Raw genomic sequence first — 18,774 nt, forward strand, 5'->3', positions numbered from 1 at the left:
GCTTTGCATGAGGCTGTTATATCAGTTTTATTTTAAGATAAAGACATGGTAATGTTTAATGTTCTGTTGCCAGTAAATAACATCTTGCTATTGCCAGCAAACAGCTGCCAGTAATACTGTAATTTTGACAGATATTATTAGTATGAAATAATCAATGAAGGGTTCCTTGACTGGTACACTATGGTGAAACCCTTAGATATCCTTTTGTGTGCTCTCATGAGCTTCAATATATTTATGTTTTATTTTTACAGTCTTGAAATATTTAAAACAGGATATTTTGGGGCATTGGTGCTTTTATGCACTTTGTGTAGGAGTTATGGAAATCTTCATCAGAACGGGTCACTTTGACCAACACTAAAGACGGAAGTTTTAAGTGTAAATTCTGTGGAACAGTGACAATAAGGAGGAAGTTTCAAGTACATTACATATTCATGTACAGCAGACTGACATGATGCACCAGCTATATTGAGATGTTTAAAATATTTGTCAGTTTTTAAAAGTTTGTAATGCAAGGCATTTGTGACTATAAATCTATCAGACAAACTCTTAGCCTAAAATATTAATATTCACTTCACTCACAAAGTCATACGAAACTATCCACATGGAAAACATATAGGGATATTTATATTTATATGGAAATGACCATGTAAAACAAAGTGTGACGAAGCTGATCTAGTGGCATATTTAAAATAGACAGACATTAACTTCCTGTTTAGATAGAGGGGGGCGAAATAGCGGTCATTAGTGATGCGTGACGCGATGCGTAAAGCGATGAGTTTGGTAACGCAGCTGATGGACCCAAAGGCGGAACTTTTAACAATGTTCACATTAACAGCGCTACATGTAACACCACTGGACAACAACTCGGACGTCTCACATCACTGAAACAGTGAAGTTTAAGGAGTTCAAAGTGACATTTATCGTTATGAAGACACGATTTGAACATCGCTGATCTGGACATATAAAATGGGATTTCTTTCGTATCTAACGGCATGTAAAGGCACGGCGCTTCTGTTTTGTGTCATTCTTCAGGTAAGTACAGTATTTATGCAGATTATATACAGGTAGTTTATATCTGTATATGATTATGTATTCATTTAAATATTTGACACAAACTGAAGCGCACTGACAAGCGCACTTGATGATGATGATACCCACAGCGTCCTGTTGCTTTTAGCATCCTTATGTTGTCTACCTTGGTTGGTTTATTCCCAATGCAATACAACACCGGTTAAAGGGGTGGACTGGGATGATTTTTTTGCATGTTTGAAAACGATCTCTGAAAGCGTTTTAATTATTGGTTTTATAATGAAAACATTTGGACCCACACTTAATACTGAATTAATATTAATATACATTTATTTTAATAAATACTAACTAAATAGATACACTATTTTAAATTAAATACTTGTCAAATGTTAAAGAAGTTAAATGTACTGTACACTGTAAAAGTTAAAGTTGGATTAACAAAAAATAAAAACATCAATCCCGAATACTAAAAAAAAGTGGAAAAAGCTAAAAACATTTTAAGTAGATGCAACTTTCACTTTTGACAGTGTATGTATGATACACTTTAAAAAATATTTTGTGGCCTTAAATGTTTTAAGTACAATTGAATAGGCTTTACGGGTTTTATTTTAATTTACGTTTTTAAATTTTGACCAACGGTGAGTTGCTGTAAACTATATAATTGCTAAACTTATTTTTATGAGTTGAGTTAATGTAAAAACATAAAAAAAATGTAAAATGGTAAATTGAAATTACGTACTGGTACAAACTGTGAACCAGTTCTGTTGTTATTAATTTAAGGCAGCAAATAATTTTGTATTAATGTAATTCACTAAATATTACTTTGACACCAGCTATAAAAAACGCAAAAATTGTGCTACTTTGCTGTATTTTTTAGTTATAAAGGATTGATATTATTTGGAATGCACAATCAAAAAACAAGACTTTTGACAAATTAAAAAAAAGTTATCTTGTTTTGGAACTAAACTCTTCAAATAATGTACTCTTATAGGAGCGGTTTCCCAGACAGATATTATCTTAAACCAGGACTAGGCCTTAGTTTAATTAAGAAATATAACTAGTTTTAACAAACATGCATTACTAAAACATTACTTGTGTGCATTTTGAGGCAAAACAAAGGGCACTGACGTATTTTAAGATATGTCAGTGCAAGTTTTTTTCAGTTTAGACAGCTCTTATATTTATTTTAGTCTAGGACTAGTCTAATCCCTGACCAGGAAACCACCCCATAGGCTGCATCCGAAAGCTTTGAATTGCTGCCTTCTGAGGCAGCATTCCAAGGCAGGAATGCATCAAGGTATGTCCGAATCCAATGTTAGGTTTACTTCCTGACTCCTGAGATACCTTCATCGCCCTGTCCCACAATTTTATGCGTGTGTGCGCATGGGGAATGGGATTGGTCGAGTTAGAAAAAAAGCTGCTGGAGTGAGTTTTTTCTTCACCTTTTACGCCTTTTAATTGCATTTCTAGATATAGGATTAGTTAACAGAAAGGCGCTCTCGGTTTATATCTCAAACTAAATATTATTATGCTCCCTATTAAGTGTGTCCTAAAGCGCTTCTCGCATCTGCCTTCATGCCTCTAAAAATGTAATAAGATTGTAAATACAAATTAAATGAACTGAAACAAACTCAGTGGACAAAGCAAAAACAAAACTCTTTTAAATATGGATACAAATGTTAGGTTCAATTAAGAAAATGTCTTTATTTACAGTAAACTGTCCCTCTTTGCATATTATGCCGCACTGCATTTATCTACAGAGCCTTGGTTGATCTGGCTTATGCAAAATGTGCTATGATGTCTTTATGTCACGTACTGTACTGTACAGTATATGCTATCACATATTGGCTACAAACTACCAGATCAAAGTTGCATCTCTCTCAGCGTTCACATTACAATAACATTGAAGTTGGAAGTGTGGATCTTGTGTCTATTGTTTTTTTAAAATGTTTATATTTTTATTATTTGATACTCACTGTCATGGATCACAAGATATTATAACAATAAAAATGTTTATATGCTGAAAATCATGATTCCCTGTTGTCCCAATTGATCCTTCGCTAAGCCACGGCAGAAAAATCAGATACCCGGTTTCCTAAAAGTTTGGACGTGGTGGAATATTTTTTCCTTCCCGAAACTAAAAACCCAAGGGGAGAAATGCCGGATGTGGATCAAGCAGTCTGGAAAACCTCATTCACAATGTCGACAGGATTAATAAAAACACCTACATTGGCTTAAAGCTGGTGTGCACGATTTCTGAAAAAAAAATGCTTTGGAAAAGGGAGTCGGGACGACTACCAAAACACACTTGTAGCAATCAGCAGTAAGGGGCGTGTCTACTAACCAACATCGTTGCCTGGTTTGCGTATGTGTGGGGCGGGTCTATCAAGGTCCAAATCCTATTGGGGTAGGGGTGTGATTGTTTAAGTGATTTCAAATGTCACCATTGGCTTTCAGAGATCATGCACCCTGCCTTTAATGTTAGCTATTGTAGCTAGCTAAGTCAGCACATCATTGCTTGGAGATAATGACGGTTCTTTGGTCATAATGCATATATTTGAACGTTAAATAAGGCAAGACGGAGGCTGACTAACATACTTATAAATATTTTAACATTTTGTTAATAGACGGCCTACCCCTGAGTACCCCAATGCAATTGCGGCTCTCCCAGGGTTAGTTCTATAAGTGGAAGAATGTTATCATTGCAAAGTGGTCATGCTAATGTCTTGTTTATTCCACAAGACTTATGGATAAGCTGTTTGATTTATAACTATTAGATTATTTTCAAATTTCACTTACCGTGCTGTGCATAAACAAAGCTGTTCTTCAATTTGTGTGGTTTTTCCCATTTGAATGGTCAGCGTATAAGGCAGCTGCTTGCGCTGGGACCTATAGGCTTTAGCTTCAATTTTAATTAAATTATTTTCTAATCGGTTGCATATTATGTCGTGGATATATATACCGTAATAGACTTGCCATGTGCGAAAGCTTAAATTCTACGTGGCATTGATTCAACAAGGTGCTGAAAGCATTCTTTAGAAATGTTGGCCCATATTGATAGGATAGCATCTTGCAGTTGATGGGGATTTGTGGGATGCACATCCAGGGCACGAAGCTCCCGTTCCACCACATCCCAAAGATGCTCTATTGGGTTGAGATCTGGTGACTGTGGGGGCCATTTTAGTACAGTGAACTCATTGTCATGTTCAAGAAAGCAATTTGAAATGATTCAAGCTTTGTGACATGGTGCATTATCCTGCTGGAAGTAGTCATCAGAGGATGGGTACATGGTGGTCATAAAGGGATGGACACGGTCAGAAACAATGCTCAGGTAGGACGTGGCATTTAAACGATGCCCAATTGGTTCTAAAGGGCCTAAAGTGTGCCAAGAAAACATCCCCCACACCATTACACCACCACCACCAGCCTGCACAGTGGTAACAAGGCATGATGGATCCATGTTCTCATTCTGTTTACGCCAAATTCTGACTCTACCATCTGAATGTCTCAACAGAAATAATTTTTTTCAGTCTTCAACTGTCCAATTTTGGTGAGCTCGTGCAAATTGTAGCCTCTTTTTCCTATTTGTAGTGGAGATGAGTGATACCCGGTGGGGTCTTCTACTGTTGTAGCCCATCCGCCTCAAGGTTGTGCGTGTTGTGGCTTCACAAATGCTTTGCTGCATACCTCAGTTGTAACAAATGGTTATTTCAGTCAAAGTTGCTCTTCTATAAGCTTGAATCAGTCGGCTCGTTCTCATCTGACCTCTAGCATCAACAAGGCATTTTCGCCCACAGGACTGCCGCATACTGGATGTTTTTACCTTTTCACACCATTCTTTGTAAACCCTAGAAATGGTTGTGCGTGAAAATCCCAGTAACTGAGCAGATTGTGAAATACTCAGACCGGCCCGTCTGGCACCAACAACCATGCCATTCTCAAAATTGCATAAATCACCTTTCTTTCCCATTCTGACATTCAGTTTGGAGTTCAGGAGATTGTCTTGACCAGGACCACACCCCTAAATGCATTGAAGCAACTGCAATGTGATTGGTTGATTAGATAATTGCATTAATGAGAAATCGAACAGGTGTTCCTAATAATCATTTAGGTGAGTGTATAACTAACTATGTATTTTCGATTTCTGTGTTATTCAACACATCGACAAAATTAGTTTTATTTAACTTACCTTATTTTAGCAAGCCAGTCATATGAGATGTTCAAGGGCGTGGTTGAATTTGGCACGCGAGCATTTGAGCGGAAGTTTGATACCCGGCTCCACCTCTGGGCTTCACGTACGATTCCTTCTTTTCATTCAATTCATTACAATGTAAGGAAGCAATGTCGTGTCGCCCATCTTTTTTTTACAGTCTATGGTTAGTCCTCGAATTTTGGATCAGAGCACCTCAGATGTGCTTCCATGCAGATTCACACACTCGCACCACAGGAAAATCTGATAAGATAATCGATTCAACCACAAAGACAATCAGGACTTTATAGGATTGTGGTAAGCAGGAAAATAGGCCCCAAATCAGTCAGATTATCTTTACGGTGTGTACCAGGCTTAACCTGCATGTTTTTGGCCTGTGGGAGAAAAGAGAAAACGTGCAAACTCCACACAGAACGGCCATCTGATCTAGCCGGTGCTCAAACCAGGACCTTCTTGCTGTGAGGCCACATTGCTACCCACTGAGGCACAGTGCCTCCCAATTGGTCAGTGTCAATTCTGTTACTGTCAAACTCTGTTAGCAAGGTGGAGTAACAGTATTGACACTGACTAATTTAGACAGCAGGAAATCATACATGTCAGCTATGAAAGACATTTTTATTTGACAATGTGTACCAAAGTAATTTTTTAAAAATAAAACCATTTGAAAAAGATAATGGCTTTGGACAACAAATTTACCTGCAATCAACCATGTAAACCCCGTCTTGCCGGTTGTCAATATTAGTCAATATTCTTTATATATATACCCATTTTTTCTTGCTTCCAAAACATCAACTTTGAGGACAAGTGTAGTTGATGTGTTAGAAGGAGGAAAAATGTGCAAGCATAAGGATCTGAGCGACTTTGACAAGGGCCAATTGTGATGGCTTGACGAGCATCTCCAAAACTGCAGCTCTTATGGGGTGTTCCCAGTCTGCAGTGGTTATCAAAACTGGTTTAAGGAAGGAAAAGCGGTAAACCGGCGACAGGGTCATGGGCGGCCAAGCCTTATTGATGCCCGTGGGGAACAAAGGCTGGCCCGTGTGGTCTGATCCAACAAGCTACTGTAGCTGAAATTGATAAAAAAAAGTGAATGCTGGTTTTGTTAGAAAGGTTTAGTGGGGGGGGGGGGGGTCTACACAATATTTGGCAGACAACTTAACAGTAAATTAAAGCTACACATTTTGTCCAGATGGGGATTAGATGAATCATTTTGACAACAGCATGTAAAAGTTAAAACTCTTATTTTCCAGTTTTGTGCATTTATATTGTAATTAAGGCATGAATTGTTTATTAGGACTGCTGAAATATGATTCAGACCCTTGGCCAGTGTATCATTAACAATGAAACCAGTTTCTATTGAAGGAACAAAGTTCAATAATCTTTGAAGTCAACAGTTCCTGCAATGACGTCTAGTAAAGTCTGTCGGGCATTCTGAATAAAAAAAAAATTAAAAAATCTAAAGGTACAAGTTCAGAGGTTCTTTACCTGGTTCTGCTAATGAACCTCAAAACATAATTCAGCTCAATTTAACCTTTATGTGTTGTTGGGTATGTTTTCATCCACTAGGGGAGTCTTAATTTGGACACAACTTTCTCTGTGTTTCAGCAAATAGAATCATTTTTGGGGACAAATCTTATATTGACAAATGCTTAGAATTTTTTTAAAAACTCTACCTATTCGTGTTGTTCGTGGATGAAAACATCCACTAAATTAAATGCCTGTAAAAATGTATCAGATCCATATTTTTTTTTTAGTCCAACATAAACTCAGCCTAAAATAAATAGTGCATAAAAACTGTGGGTATACACCAGACGTGAGTTCAACGATTTGCGTGAGTAGTACAAACAAAGTCAATGCAAAGACGCGATAAGATGCGTCCTCGCGTAGGACGATGCGAATAACGTGATATGGGTGGAGCGTTTGCCACGAAAATGAGCTATTCGCCTCAAACGCGTCTTCACCCAAGTTGAAAATATTAAACCCGTGCGAAAAATTCGCATGACACGAAGTTAAATCCTGCAAGTAATCTAGAGCAAGTAACGCGATGCCCCGCGTTTGGTGTGTACATAGCATTACGCGGCCGTTTCGTCATTTTGAGGTCAGAGAGCCCCAGGATGTTTTCTTTTGAAATGTTCATGCATAGATGTTGTGCTGCTGTGGTATGCCATTTCAGTATAACACAGTGTGCAGAGCAACATTTTATTTGGTTTCTGCTTAAAGTATTCCCACACTTTTGATCGCATTCTGGCTGTTTGGTATAGATTCTTTTAGAACGCACGCGATCAAATAGCCTGCCCGCGCATTTTGGGAATGGAAGTGGTGTTGTACCCCAGTGGTTGTAACGTGTCATACTTCCGTTGCTAAGATGCTCGCGCATATGCTGCCACATCAACAATAAAATGGTCTACTGTATAGTGATAGACCGATATATCGGCCGGACGATATTTGCAAGTTTTAGGTGTATCGGCATCGGCCGATACGTGGCTGCCGAATTCGCCATTTTTCCGGCATTATTTACAGACAGAGTGCTGGATGCCGCAAGCGATTGCAGGTCATGTGACTAAAAACAACCAACCTTTCCATGACAACGTCGAAAGATGGGTCCATAGCACCCTCACCTGTTTTTGCTATTTGTTAAATATATATCGGCTCCAAATATTGGCAGCCTGTATCGGTCATCGGCTAAAGCGGATGAAACAAAAATCGGTATCGGCACTGAAAAATCCATATTGGTCGATCCATACTACTGTATAATGCCTTATTGTCAATATCACCCAGAGCTGAAGTCGCCATCGTTTCAAATTGTATACACTGCAACCTTCCAGCCCTAAACATTTGGTAGTTTTGATCAGTACTGAGTAGGGGTTGGCGATAAATCGCCTGAGATTCTTCAGTTAAGACGGTTTTGTGATTGGTAAATCTCCATCACCTGCTTTCAAATGGAGCGGGATTTACTACACAGAGCCGCATTTCACTGAGAAGCTAGGCAAAATCGCGTTCATAATCGTGGACAAATCGCCTCCGATAATGTATGCGATTTTGCCAAGCTTCTTGGTGAAATACGGCTCTTGTGTAGTAAATGCCGCTCCATCTAAGCAGGTCATGGCAATTTACTACTAATCCCGAATGAGAATCTCGATTTATCGCCCACCCCTAGCACTGAGGTTTATCAACAGATTTATGCAAAAAAAAAATACATTTTTACAGCGTTTAATTTGGTGGATGTCTTCATCCACGAAAAACACGAAAGGCGTAAATTTGAACAATGCACAAAGGTTAAGCTGAGACTCAGGTCAGTTGAATTGTTGTAACATGCATGATGCTGGAAAGTCCAGCTATAAGAAGTCTACATCGCCCTTTTCCTGTTATTCTCACAAGTCAAAGACTTCAGCCACCCCTTTCAGTCAGCCACAGGAAGTCGTCTTGCTTTCAGGCTTCAAGTGCTGGTCATTGGGGTTAAGTTCAGAATGGTTGTAAGATTGTCAATCTAGAAGTTCATGAATTTAATTACTGAGCATTCCAAATGTAGGAAGAAACTCTGTCACAATAACAGCATTGAATTTGCTTCATGTTATAGATCTCTTATAGTTGACAAAAAGTTGCTATTATAATGCCAGTATCAAAGAACAGTAAATGCAGACCAAAGGTAATCTGCAGTTGTTGTGTTTGAATAGGGCCAAAGATATTTGATATAACAAGACTGAGTAATGCTCAACATGGCCACAGTTCTATCTACAAAGTCGTTATTTTGCTTTATTGAAGCCATTGAATAGGAGATCTAGGTCAATTTCCGTACCGTCCGCACCTTAAAGTCCAGACCTCAACCCCATCAGTCAAATTTGGGGCGTGTTGGAAAATGCAATTGTACAATCAAAGGAAAGCCTTTGGCTTGGGATAACATTACTGATGGAAATACATTGACACTACGCCAGTGAGATGTGCTGCTGTAATTGTTGCAAAATGTGGACATACCAAAAATTAAAGGGGGCATATCATAAAAATCGGACTTTTCCGTGTTTAAAGGATAATTCCGGTATTTAACACTTTGAGTCTCATTTCTGGTTTGTTTTGGATGAACTACAGTGATGGACACAGAAATTTTGACAATAGGTCGTGTCTTGACTTTTCGACTCATTTAGAAGCGTCTCTTGACTGCTTCAGAATGGAAGTCAATGGCCATGCACGAAATGTCATTAAAACAACACTTAACGTTCATTTTCAAAACTGTACTACTCACCGAGTGGTTCATGGTGTTCGTTGATGATTAAAAACAAATATATTGGCGCAATGTATGATTTCAATCCGTGTTATTTGCTATAGTGGAACTATTTTTTCAGATACCTCACAACCGCGTATATACTTCCGCTCTATATTTGAGTCTGAAGCATGAATGAACATAGTCCAACAAACTGTAATAAAACGGTAGCATACTTTCAAAATCAAGTTTATTTATAACACTTACACCATCCAATATGTTTTTTTTCATCGGCAGAACAATAAAGAAGATATTTTGCAGAAACCCTAGTGCTCCGTCATGCAAGTCAACCGATCCGCACACTTTAAGAGCTAAAGCATATATATCCAATACAACAGTAATCCCACATAACTCCGTGTGACATATTGACGTCTTGTGAAGCAAATCAATCAGTTTTTGCAAGAAACTGAATGTTATTTACAACATTATTAGCGTGAATGTCAAAGCAGGAAGCGCGTTTTCCGTTTGAGGCGATCTCTTCCACTGGTGTGCGTTTGGTGGCTGTTGGCTATGGATGTTGGTCTGTCTGCGCCACCTATAGAGCGGGAGCGTGAAGCGCACTTCCTGCTTGGCAAAAGCTCTGCATTAACGCTGTAAAATATTTATATATATATTCGAATCCCAAAACTGAAATACGGAACGAATATTCGAATATTCTGGTCCAGCCCTACAAATATGGGAAAAATTTATTCTGAGAGAAACCGAGCGAAAAAACATCAACCACATGTAAACAGTCCCTTTTCCTTTTCCGGCGGCGGCGGAGTGATATATCAGCGAGCAATGAGTCTTCCAGAGAAGTCAATGGAATTTTACAAAATGCCAAATAAAACACGACAGAAACTGTATTTCGCTACACAACTTGTTTTTAATCATCAACGAACACCGCGGACCACTCGGTGAGTAGCACAGTTTGAAAATGAACGTTAAGTGTTGTTTTAATGACATGTTTGTGCATGGCCATTGACTTCCATTCTGAAGCAGTCAAGAGACGCTTCTAAACGAGTCAAAAACTCAAGACACGACCCATTGTCAAAATTTCTGTGTCCATCACTGTAGTTCATCCAAAACAAACCAGAAATGAGACTCAAAGTGTTGAATACCGGAGTTATCCTTTAAGTGCTATAATTGGGTCCCAAGTGCTTCTACCAACATAGTAAATGTGAAAAAGAGCAACAAAGTAACTTAGTTTTGGTAAACCATTCTCTGTAAGCTTGTAAAAAAAGGTCATTGAAATTTGCCTCCCCTTTGTGATGTCAGAAGGGGATCATATTATAATAACCCCCCCTAATCTGCAGTATGGTATTGCCATTTAGTGCAGAGACAGAAAGACAGAAAATAATTGACAGCAGAATTGAGTTTCAATTTTAAACAAACCACCATTAATGGCGATCGGCATTTACATTGAAAAGGACACACCCGAAAACAGCACATTTTTGCTCACACTTACAGTAGAAAGTGACAATTTTAACATATAATAAATTATCTATATAGTATTTGAGCTAAAACTTCACATACGTTCTCTGGGGACACCAAAGTATTTAACATCTTAAAAAGGCGTGTGAAACTTAAAAGTTAATACAAACTGTACGACATCTGATATTTGTTATTCTCGGAACAACCATTAATAATTTTGGCCACTACTGTATGTTTTGATTCATAGGAAAGACATATTTGCATGCTTGCTTTGCATGCTTGCTGTGCAAAAACATTAACAGCTTTCAGATAACATGGAAATTTGTGTCTGTGTGCGTGCTTTAAACATTTTTCCGAACCTTATCATATGTCAGTACACGTATACATATTTATGCATACAATAATATCTGATCAACCAGTTTCCATCAGTGCACTCAAGTCCATGTATCTATATTTTAACACTAGCAGTACCCATATTTAATGAATACATCTTAATGTACAGTACCTGTATGGCAGACATCGCTATTGTTCAAGACAACCTAATCTGTATTGTAGCTATGAAAAAGTAGGAAGTGGGGGTCAAAAAGTGGTCTCCAACTTTTTTGTGAGCAAGGGCTACCACAATGGATAAAACAATCTGGAGGGCTACTTTTTGATATAGTCTACTCAAAACTTTTTTTTGTTTTACTTTTGATTTGATTTTACGTGTTGATATGTTTTAGTATTGTTTAAAATGTTAACATATGTAAACAAAGCAAAGCTATAAAAAATATGTAAGAAATAAATATTACAATTGAGACTATTAATAGAATCTGCTTTGGCGGGCACCTCAAAGACTCTGTGCAGGCACCACGTTGGAGACCATTGGTATAGAACAATGTACTGATTCACATAAAGGCACATTTTATGTTTTGTGTGTGCAGCTACAGTACTTTTGTTATGTTATGGATTCAGAAGATGCATTCAAGCCTCCATTGCCTTGATCACTGATGGCTTAGGCTTTTGAAGTGCCTCGTCCAATCAGATTCATGAACCAGAATTACTGTGAACCTATATTAAACAATTAAGGGAAGGATGGAGGGAAGTTCACATGTTAGACTTTTTTGTCAACAAGTTTTGTGAGTAGATATTATAGAGGTTATAAAGATAGAAGTTATGAAGTCAAAAAGGTAAAATTGTTTCTTTAAGCATTTTATAAGGAAATATCTCTTTGTGATTGTTGTGTTATATAGTGGCTGATTATGCATTTTTTGTCCTAACCTTCAAAGTGGCCTAGTTTAAACAGAATGCAGCCTGTGATTAATGTTTGGTCACCTGTTACATTTGTGGACACTTGAATAATAATTAGTCATTGTTGGCAGAAGTACTGATAACAATCCATTGTCTTTTGTGCCGTTTAATTGGATTATCTTAAAGCGATACTCCAGCCAAAAGGCAGCAACGTTCTGCCTTCTCGCACTTATCACTCACAGCTTTGACCAAAATAATTTAATAGTGTTATGTTTTGCAGTAAACCTCCGTATTGGCTAGGGCTGGGTAAAAAAAAATCAATTTTTCGATTAATCGTTTTTTTAATGTGGTTGATTCAAAATCGATTCTTAAAGAGCAGAATCGATTTTTTTCTTTCATATTTATTTCCGCAACGTTGAACGTAAGATTAACGTTAATTTAATTACTAGTCTTCTACACTTGATGTCACTCTCTTTTTTGCCTTGCACGATGTTACCAAGGAGCGAGAGGCGAGCCTGTCATTCATTCATTCAGTGCTTAAAATGTCAGTTTCAGGTGCTTCATCGACGTTTATGCCACCTTCACATAAAAAGTCAGAAGTATGGAAGCATTTTAGATTTCACAAGCAAGACGATGACGATAGCGTTGTGGCTTTTCATTTCTTTTTATTCATTACCCACTTGTAAACTGCTGTTCACTGTTCTTTTTATTAATATAGTATTTGTATTAAATCTATATTCATTAAGTTGAATCGAGAATCGAGTATAAAAACCGACCAGAGAACCGGAATTGAAAATTGAATATTGGCGTTGTGTATTGTACGCATTTTTGAGCGGGCTGTCTTGCAGTGTTGCAAGGTCCTCGTCTTTTTTGTACGTACATACTGTTTTGGCTCATGAAGCGATCAAGTGATTTGGTGTTAATAAAGTGTGAACGTATCGGCCCCAATATTTTGCATTTGAATTTATTTCGGTTTATTATTGGATTTTTCTTGTTCGCTGTTTTTCTCATGCAAGATCTGGCAACACTAGTCAGCAAACGCTCGTGCCTCTCTCATTTTCTGCACCTCGCATACAGAAGACTTTTTCCACTTCTGGGCATTTATTTTTTCAGAAGAGAGACCTGTCATGTCCATGATGCACATTTAAACACTTTATTAACTACTAGTTGTTCAGTTCAGTTATGTAACCCACACACTATGCAGAGTTTGCAGTTGTCACTACCTGCATTTTGCGGGAGTTAATTCGGTTGTAGAATGCGGTTGTCAGTCCCGTAAATTACTGAATTGTGTGTGTACAGAACAGGATTAATCATTAAAATGTGAACTGACAACCAAATTAATATGCAGTGTGTACGGGACCATTGTGGCCTTTTTTCAAGGGGAATTAACTTTATTGAAAAATATTGAGCTGGTCTCCCTGTAAGTATTCCATACGGCCTAAAAGTAATTTTATATTTGTAAAGCTGAAATCTTTTACCTTAAAATTATGTTTTTGTAGTGTTCCTTTTTTAAAGTTGATTTTTTTATTTTATATGGTTAAATGCTAGAAAACATTTAAAATTTCAGATAAAGATGTTTCAATAGTAAAACCTATGCAGAACAGGACGTTTATTATTTAGATAAACAATATTTGCATTTTCAGTAATGTTAAATGCATACACTTCCTGAAAAGCATAATGCTGCTAAAGCTGACAATAAGCAGCCTTCAAAAATGTCATTTTCTGAAAGGGGAAAAAGGATGAGCATCTGGACTAAAAAAAATTAAAACTGGTAAAATGTGACCTTTGCTGGCTGTTGGGCAGGTTGGACTACAGTATTTGGAAACTTCATTGTAAAGTGTAAGAGAGTAAAGTCACGTCCCCGGAGAGAGACATGACAGGAAATTTGGGCCTTGGGTGCAGCTCTTTCTGACACTTGAGTGCCCAAGCCTTGCCTGACACAAATGTTAAAATTTTAAATCATATATTTGGCTTTAAATGAATGCTTAGTTGTAATAATATATTAATAAAATAATATTAAATGCATTGTTTGCCATTGTTTTATTTTTAAATCTTATCAGAGGAGGAAACCAACAGAGGAATCTCACAATTTAACATCAAATAAAGTCAGCAATTTTCTAAGAAAATCATGCATTTTGCACAACCAATTCTTAACATGAAATAAACATGATATTTACCAAAAGCCTACTAAAAGTTATATTATTTTACATGGGAATGACACACTGGGATCATCAGATCACAAAGACCAACTTTATCAGACACTTTTAAAATAAAAATGTAAACTTAAAACTACTAATAAAATAAAGTAACCTAAAAAAATGGTGCTTGAAATATCTTGTCACACTGCTATGGTGCTTGAAATATCTTGTCACACTGCTGTCACAATGGCTACTCCAATAGCAAAAAATACTGAAATATTAATAAAATCTAAAATATTCTCCGTGCATGTTTGGCATCATCATAAGGGGGTTTTGTGAGAATATTTAAGAGAGGCGTGTATGATTAGAATCAGAGTAACCAGGTTTTATATTAAACAGTACAGTAAATGTTTGATTTAACTTTTCCTTGTAGAGTTTGAATGTTTCTCTGTTCATTATGAGGAAGTTGTGAACTTTTTCCTCTCACTGGTATTAATGTTTCACCTAGCTTTTTTCGGAGCAGAGAGTCTGTGTTTGTATTCAAAACTTAAAAAAATATATACATACAATAAGCTTCCTTGTCTTTTTATGCAGCAGGTGCATACTTCCCCCTAAACACAACTCGTTTCATAAAAGTGCATTTGTAGCTATTTTGATCACTACTTAAACATTCACAACATACAATAGAAGCAAATCATGTTCTGCAATGTATACTGATCTACGGTGACAGTAAAGGTCATGATCTTTTGCTGTAGTCTGTAAACTTGGTTGTTTTGATAAAAAGATCTGTAAAAGTCTACCCTCAATGTCTTGTTATAGGTTTAACCAAGTCATCAGTTCTAGTTTCTGCTCAGGATTATGGGATAGGCTCCATCTTTCCCTACTTAGTAAAGCAGTTTAGATTATTATGGTTGTCTGTATCAGTTTCAATACAGCATCTCGACTTAATCAATGTCTCCCCCTAGTGGTGACCATGTTAAATACAGCCAGAGCACATAAAACATTTCTACACTTTTAGAAAAGCAAGTCAGACAGAGTAACCAAAAACAATAATTTACAATACATACTGTTTTCCAATCATGCATGTGCATTGCCAAGTCTTAAAAAAGTCAGTAATTGCTGTCAGGATTAACAGTAATAGTTTCATAATTTTACATTGGTATTATTTATTGTATATATATATATTTTTATCAGGGCTTACTTACTAATGAAGTTAATAAGTTTGCTTTTATTTTTTTAGTCGAAACCAAAGGGTCAAGGTTTAGTGGTATGACAGGCGATAGAAAATATAATTAGCTCAATATAAAAACACGAGACTCCATTATAGCAATAAAAATATGTGCCTGTTTGTTTTGTGCCAGCAACCAAAATTCCATTAAGGAAGTCGTGCCACTCGGCAGCCATGTTTGCAGCGGATCCGTGCAGATTTCTGACCAGTTTATATGTGTAGTAAATCATGGATTCACAGTAAAGCATTTCTAAAAAATATTTTCAGTTTGTGTGTTACAGTAGGAGTTGTTGTGTAGTAAAGATGTATTTTGTTACCATTAATATGTAAAAATAGATTTTACTGTAAAATCTATTTATCTGTAGAAGTTTGCTGTTTATGTTTAATGTATTGTTTTACCCGAGACATTAAAGTAATTTTATGTTGATGATTCCATCTCCAAACGTTTCTGTATGTGTGTGCCGACAACACTAATTATTACAGGCTGATATATCAGTCCATTATGAAACTCATCACAAACGGCAATTGTTTGCTTTAAAGATGTGTTAAAGCAGTGTTTGTTAAAATGAGACTGTGGTATTGAAATGGCGTCATTTGGAAGTGATCTTTAACATTTTTAAGTCACACTGTAAAAAAAATCCATGTTGCACTTAAATGCTTAAGTTTAAATAACATTAAAACTTTTTTGACTAGTTAAAAGTCCATTCAATTTTATTTTTTAATTTATATCAACCCCTCACTATTCAAGAAAGTTGAAACGACTTGTTAATTCAAGTTGATTAAACTTAAAAATTTAAGTGCATTAGTTAATTAAGTTTTCAATGAGTAGAATATACTGTTTAAGGATACAGTGCAGTCATATAATCCACAGACACCTGAAAAAGCAGGTGTTTATTGTGTGAAAGTGAAATAGCTTTAAATTTATCTATGTTTCTTTATCTTTGAGTTTCTATGCGTTAACTAATTACAACCTCTATAATTTCTCTTACAGGGACTGAATGCACAGGAAACAAAAGGTGAGTACTATCATGTATCAAACAAAATCTATTAACAATCATAAAGAAAACAACCACTAGAATCACTACAAAAACAACCACTAAGAATTGTTACATACAGTGAATTATGTTAATTTTAATAAAAATATTATATGAAGATTTAATCATATTCTGAGAATTTAGTATTTTTGTTTTATAACACAGCGACCACTCACACAACCATTTCTTCAACTGATTCTCAAACATCAACTTCTACAAGTGAGTGTTGTTGTTTAAGAACAATTATATAAACTTATAAATTTATAAAGTTGACATACAATTTCAGAAAACATGCTGAAAAAATTGAGTGTTTCTGTTTTATAGCAGTTGCACCTACAACAGAGACCATCACAACAACAACCATTTCTTCAACTGATTCTCAAACATCAACTTCTACAAGTGAGTGTTGTTGTTTAAGAACAATTATATAAACTTATAAATTTATAAAGTTGACATACAATTTCAGAAAACATGCTGAAAAAATTGAGTGTTTCTGTTTTATAGCAGTTGCACCTACAACAGAGACCATCACAACAACAACCATTTCTTCAACTGATTCTCAAACATCAACTTCTACAAGTGAGTGTTGTTGTTTAAGAACAATTATATAAACTTATAAATTTATAAAGTTGACATACAATTTCAGAAAACATGCTGAAAGAATTGAGTGTTTCTGTTTTATAGCAGTTGCACCTACAAAAGAGACCATCACAACAACAATCATTTCTTCAACTGACTCTCAAACATCAACTTCTACAAGTGAGTGTTGTTGTTTAAGAACAATTATATAAACTTATAAATTTATAAAGTTGACATACAATTTCAGAAAACATGCTGAAAGAATTGAGTGTTTCTGTTTTATAGCAGTTGCACCTACAACAGAGACCATCACAACAACAACCATTTCTTCAACTGATTCTCAAACATCAACGTCTTCAAGTGAGTGTTGTGGTTTAAGAACAATTATATAAACTTATAGATAAGTATTATTTTGTTAAGGGATAGTTCACCCAAAAATGACATTATTTATCTGTCATTATTTACTCACCTATGAGTTTTTTGAACACAAAAAGACATTTTGATTAATCATTATGCAGATTACAGTTAATTGTCATTGTATACAAAGCATTGCATTCATTGTAACATACAGTATGTCTGTAATGTGCTGAGATTAATGGTAGAATCCATATGCAAAAGTTTATTAATAAGCCAGGCAAACAAGACAAATGGGTGATCTAATATACGTAATCCAAATAACAGGCAAACAAGGAACAGGAACAATAAACATGAAACAATGGCAAGGCTTGGTAGTGCAGGTTACAACTGACAGTACTTCGCAATGTGAAAGAGTAGATGGCATGGTTTTATACAGAAAGAACAGGAAGTGAAAGCAGAGGGAGTGTCCAATGTCCGGTTGGGGGAGAGGGTGTCACCTGGTGGGAGGATGAATGGTATCCTACCATTCATTACAATGTCTTTCAGAGTCCACAAATGTTGTTTTTTTCAGTATCACACAATCATCTATCACTAAGAATTGTTAAATTTCCATTATGTTAGCATTGAGACATTTATAAAGTTGACATAGAATTTCAGATAACATGCTGAAAATTGAGTGTTTCTGTTTATAGCAGTTACAACAGAGACCATCCCAACAACAACCATTTCTTCAACTGACTCTCAAACATCAACTTCTACAAGTAAGTGTTGTTGTGCAGTGTTGAGTGTTGTGCAACATTATCATTAAATATAAATGTGTACAATGCATTTGACAAACATTTTGCTTAAAATAATAAACCAATTATTATTGTTTTAATATTAAATTTGGATGAAATTTGCATTGATAAAAATGTATCTTATAGCTCAAAGGTACAAAGGCTTGACAATAATAGAGAACCAGGGCCCGTATGTATAAAGCCGCTTAGAGGAAAATTTTTGTCTTAAGTGTGTTCAAATTCTAAGAATGACGTAATTTTACTCTTATTCCTAGACTTAAGAATAAGTTTGATTTATAAAGCCTCCTAAGTGTTAAGACTAGGGGCCCGTACCATGAAAATGGTTAAACAAACTCAGGGTTACAGGATTAGTTTCAGGTTGACAAAACCAAGCCAATGTGCAGGCCTTGTTGGTAAAAGCTATTTTCATGGTACCCAAAACCCAGGATTTGCACAAACTAATCCTAAACAAAGCTGGCTAACCAACTAAACCAGCTTCATGGTATAGGCCCCTAGGTCTCAGCT

The 18,774-nt window shown here is 36.3% G+C and overlaps 1 long non-coding RNA gene across 1 annotated transcript; it reads left to right on the forward strand.

Annotated features, from left to right (window-relative positions):
- Positions 1–732: 732 nt before the first annotated feature.
- LOC141364185 (uncharacterized) lies at positions 733–16,936 on the forward strand. Its single transcript, XR_012369836.1, has 4 exons — positions 733–1,032; positions 16,495–16,519; positions 16,703–16,756; positions 16,862–16,936. It is a non-coding gene; the product is annotated as an uncharacterized lncRNA (long non-coding RNA).
- The last annotated feature ends 1,838 nt before the right edge of the window (positions 16,937–18,774 follow it).

The sequence above is a fragment of the Misgurnus anguillicaudatus genome, chromosome 6 (genome assembly GCF_027580225.2).
Source record: "Misgurnus anguillicaudatus chromosome 6, ASM2758022v2, whole genome shotgun sequence".
In the NCBI taxonomy this organism is placed as follows: Eukaryota; Metazoa; Chordata; class Actinopteri; order Cypriniformes; family Cobitidae; genus Misgurnus; species Misgurnus anguillicaudatus.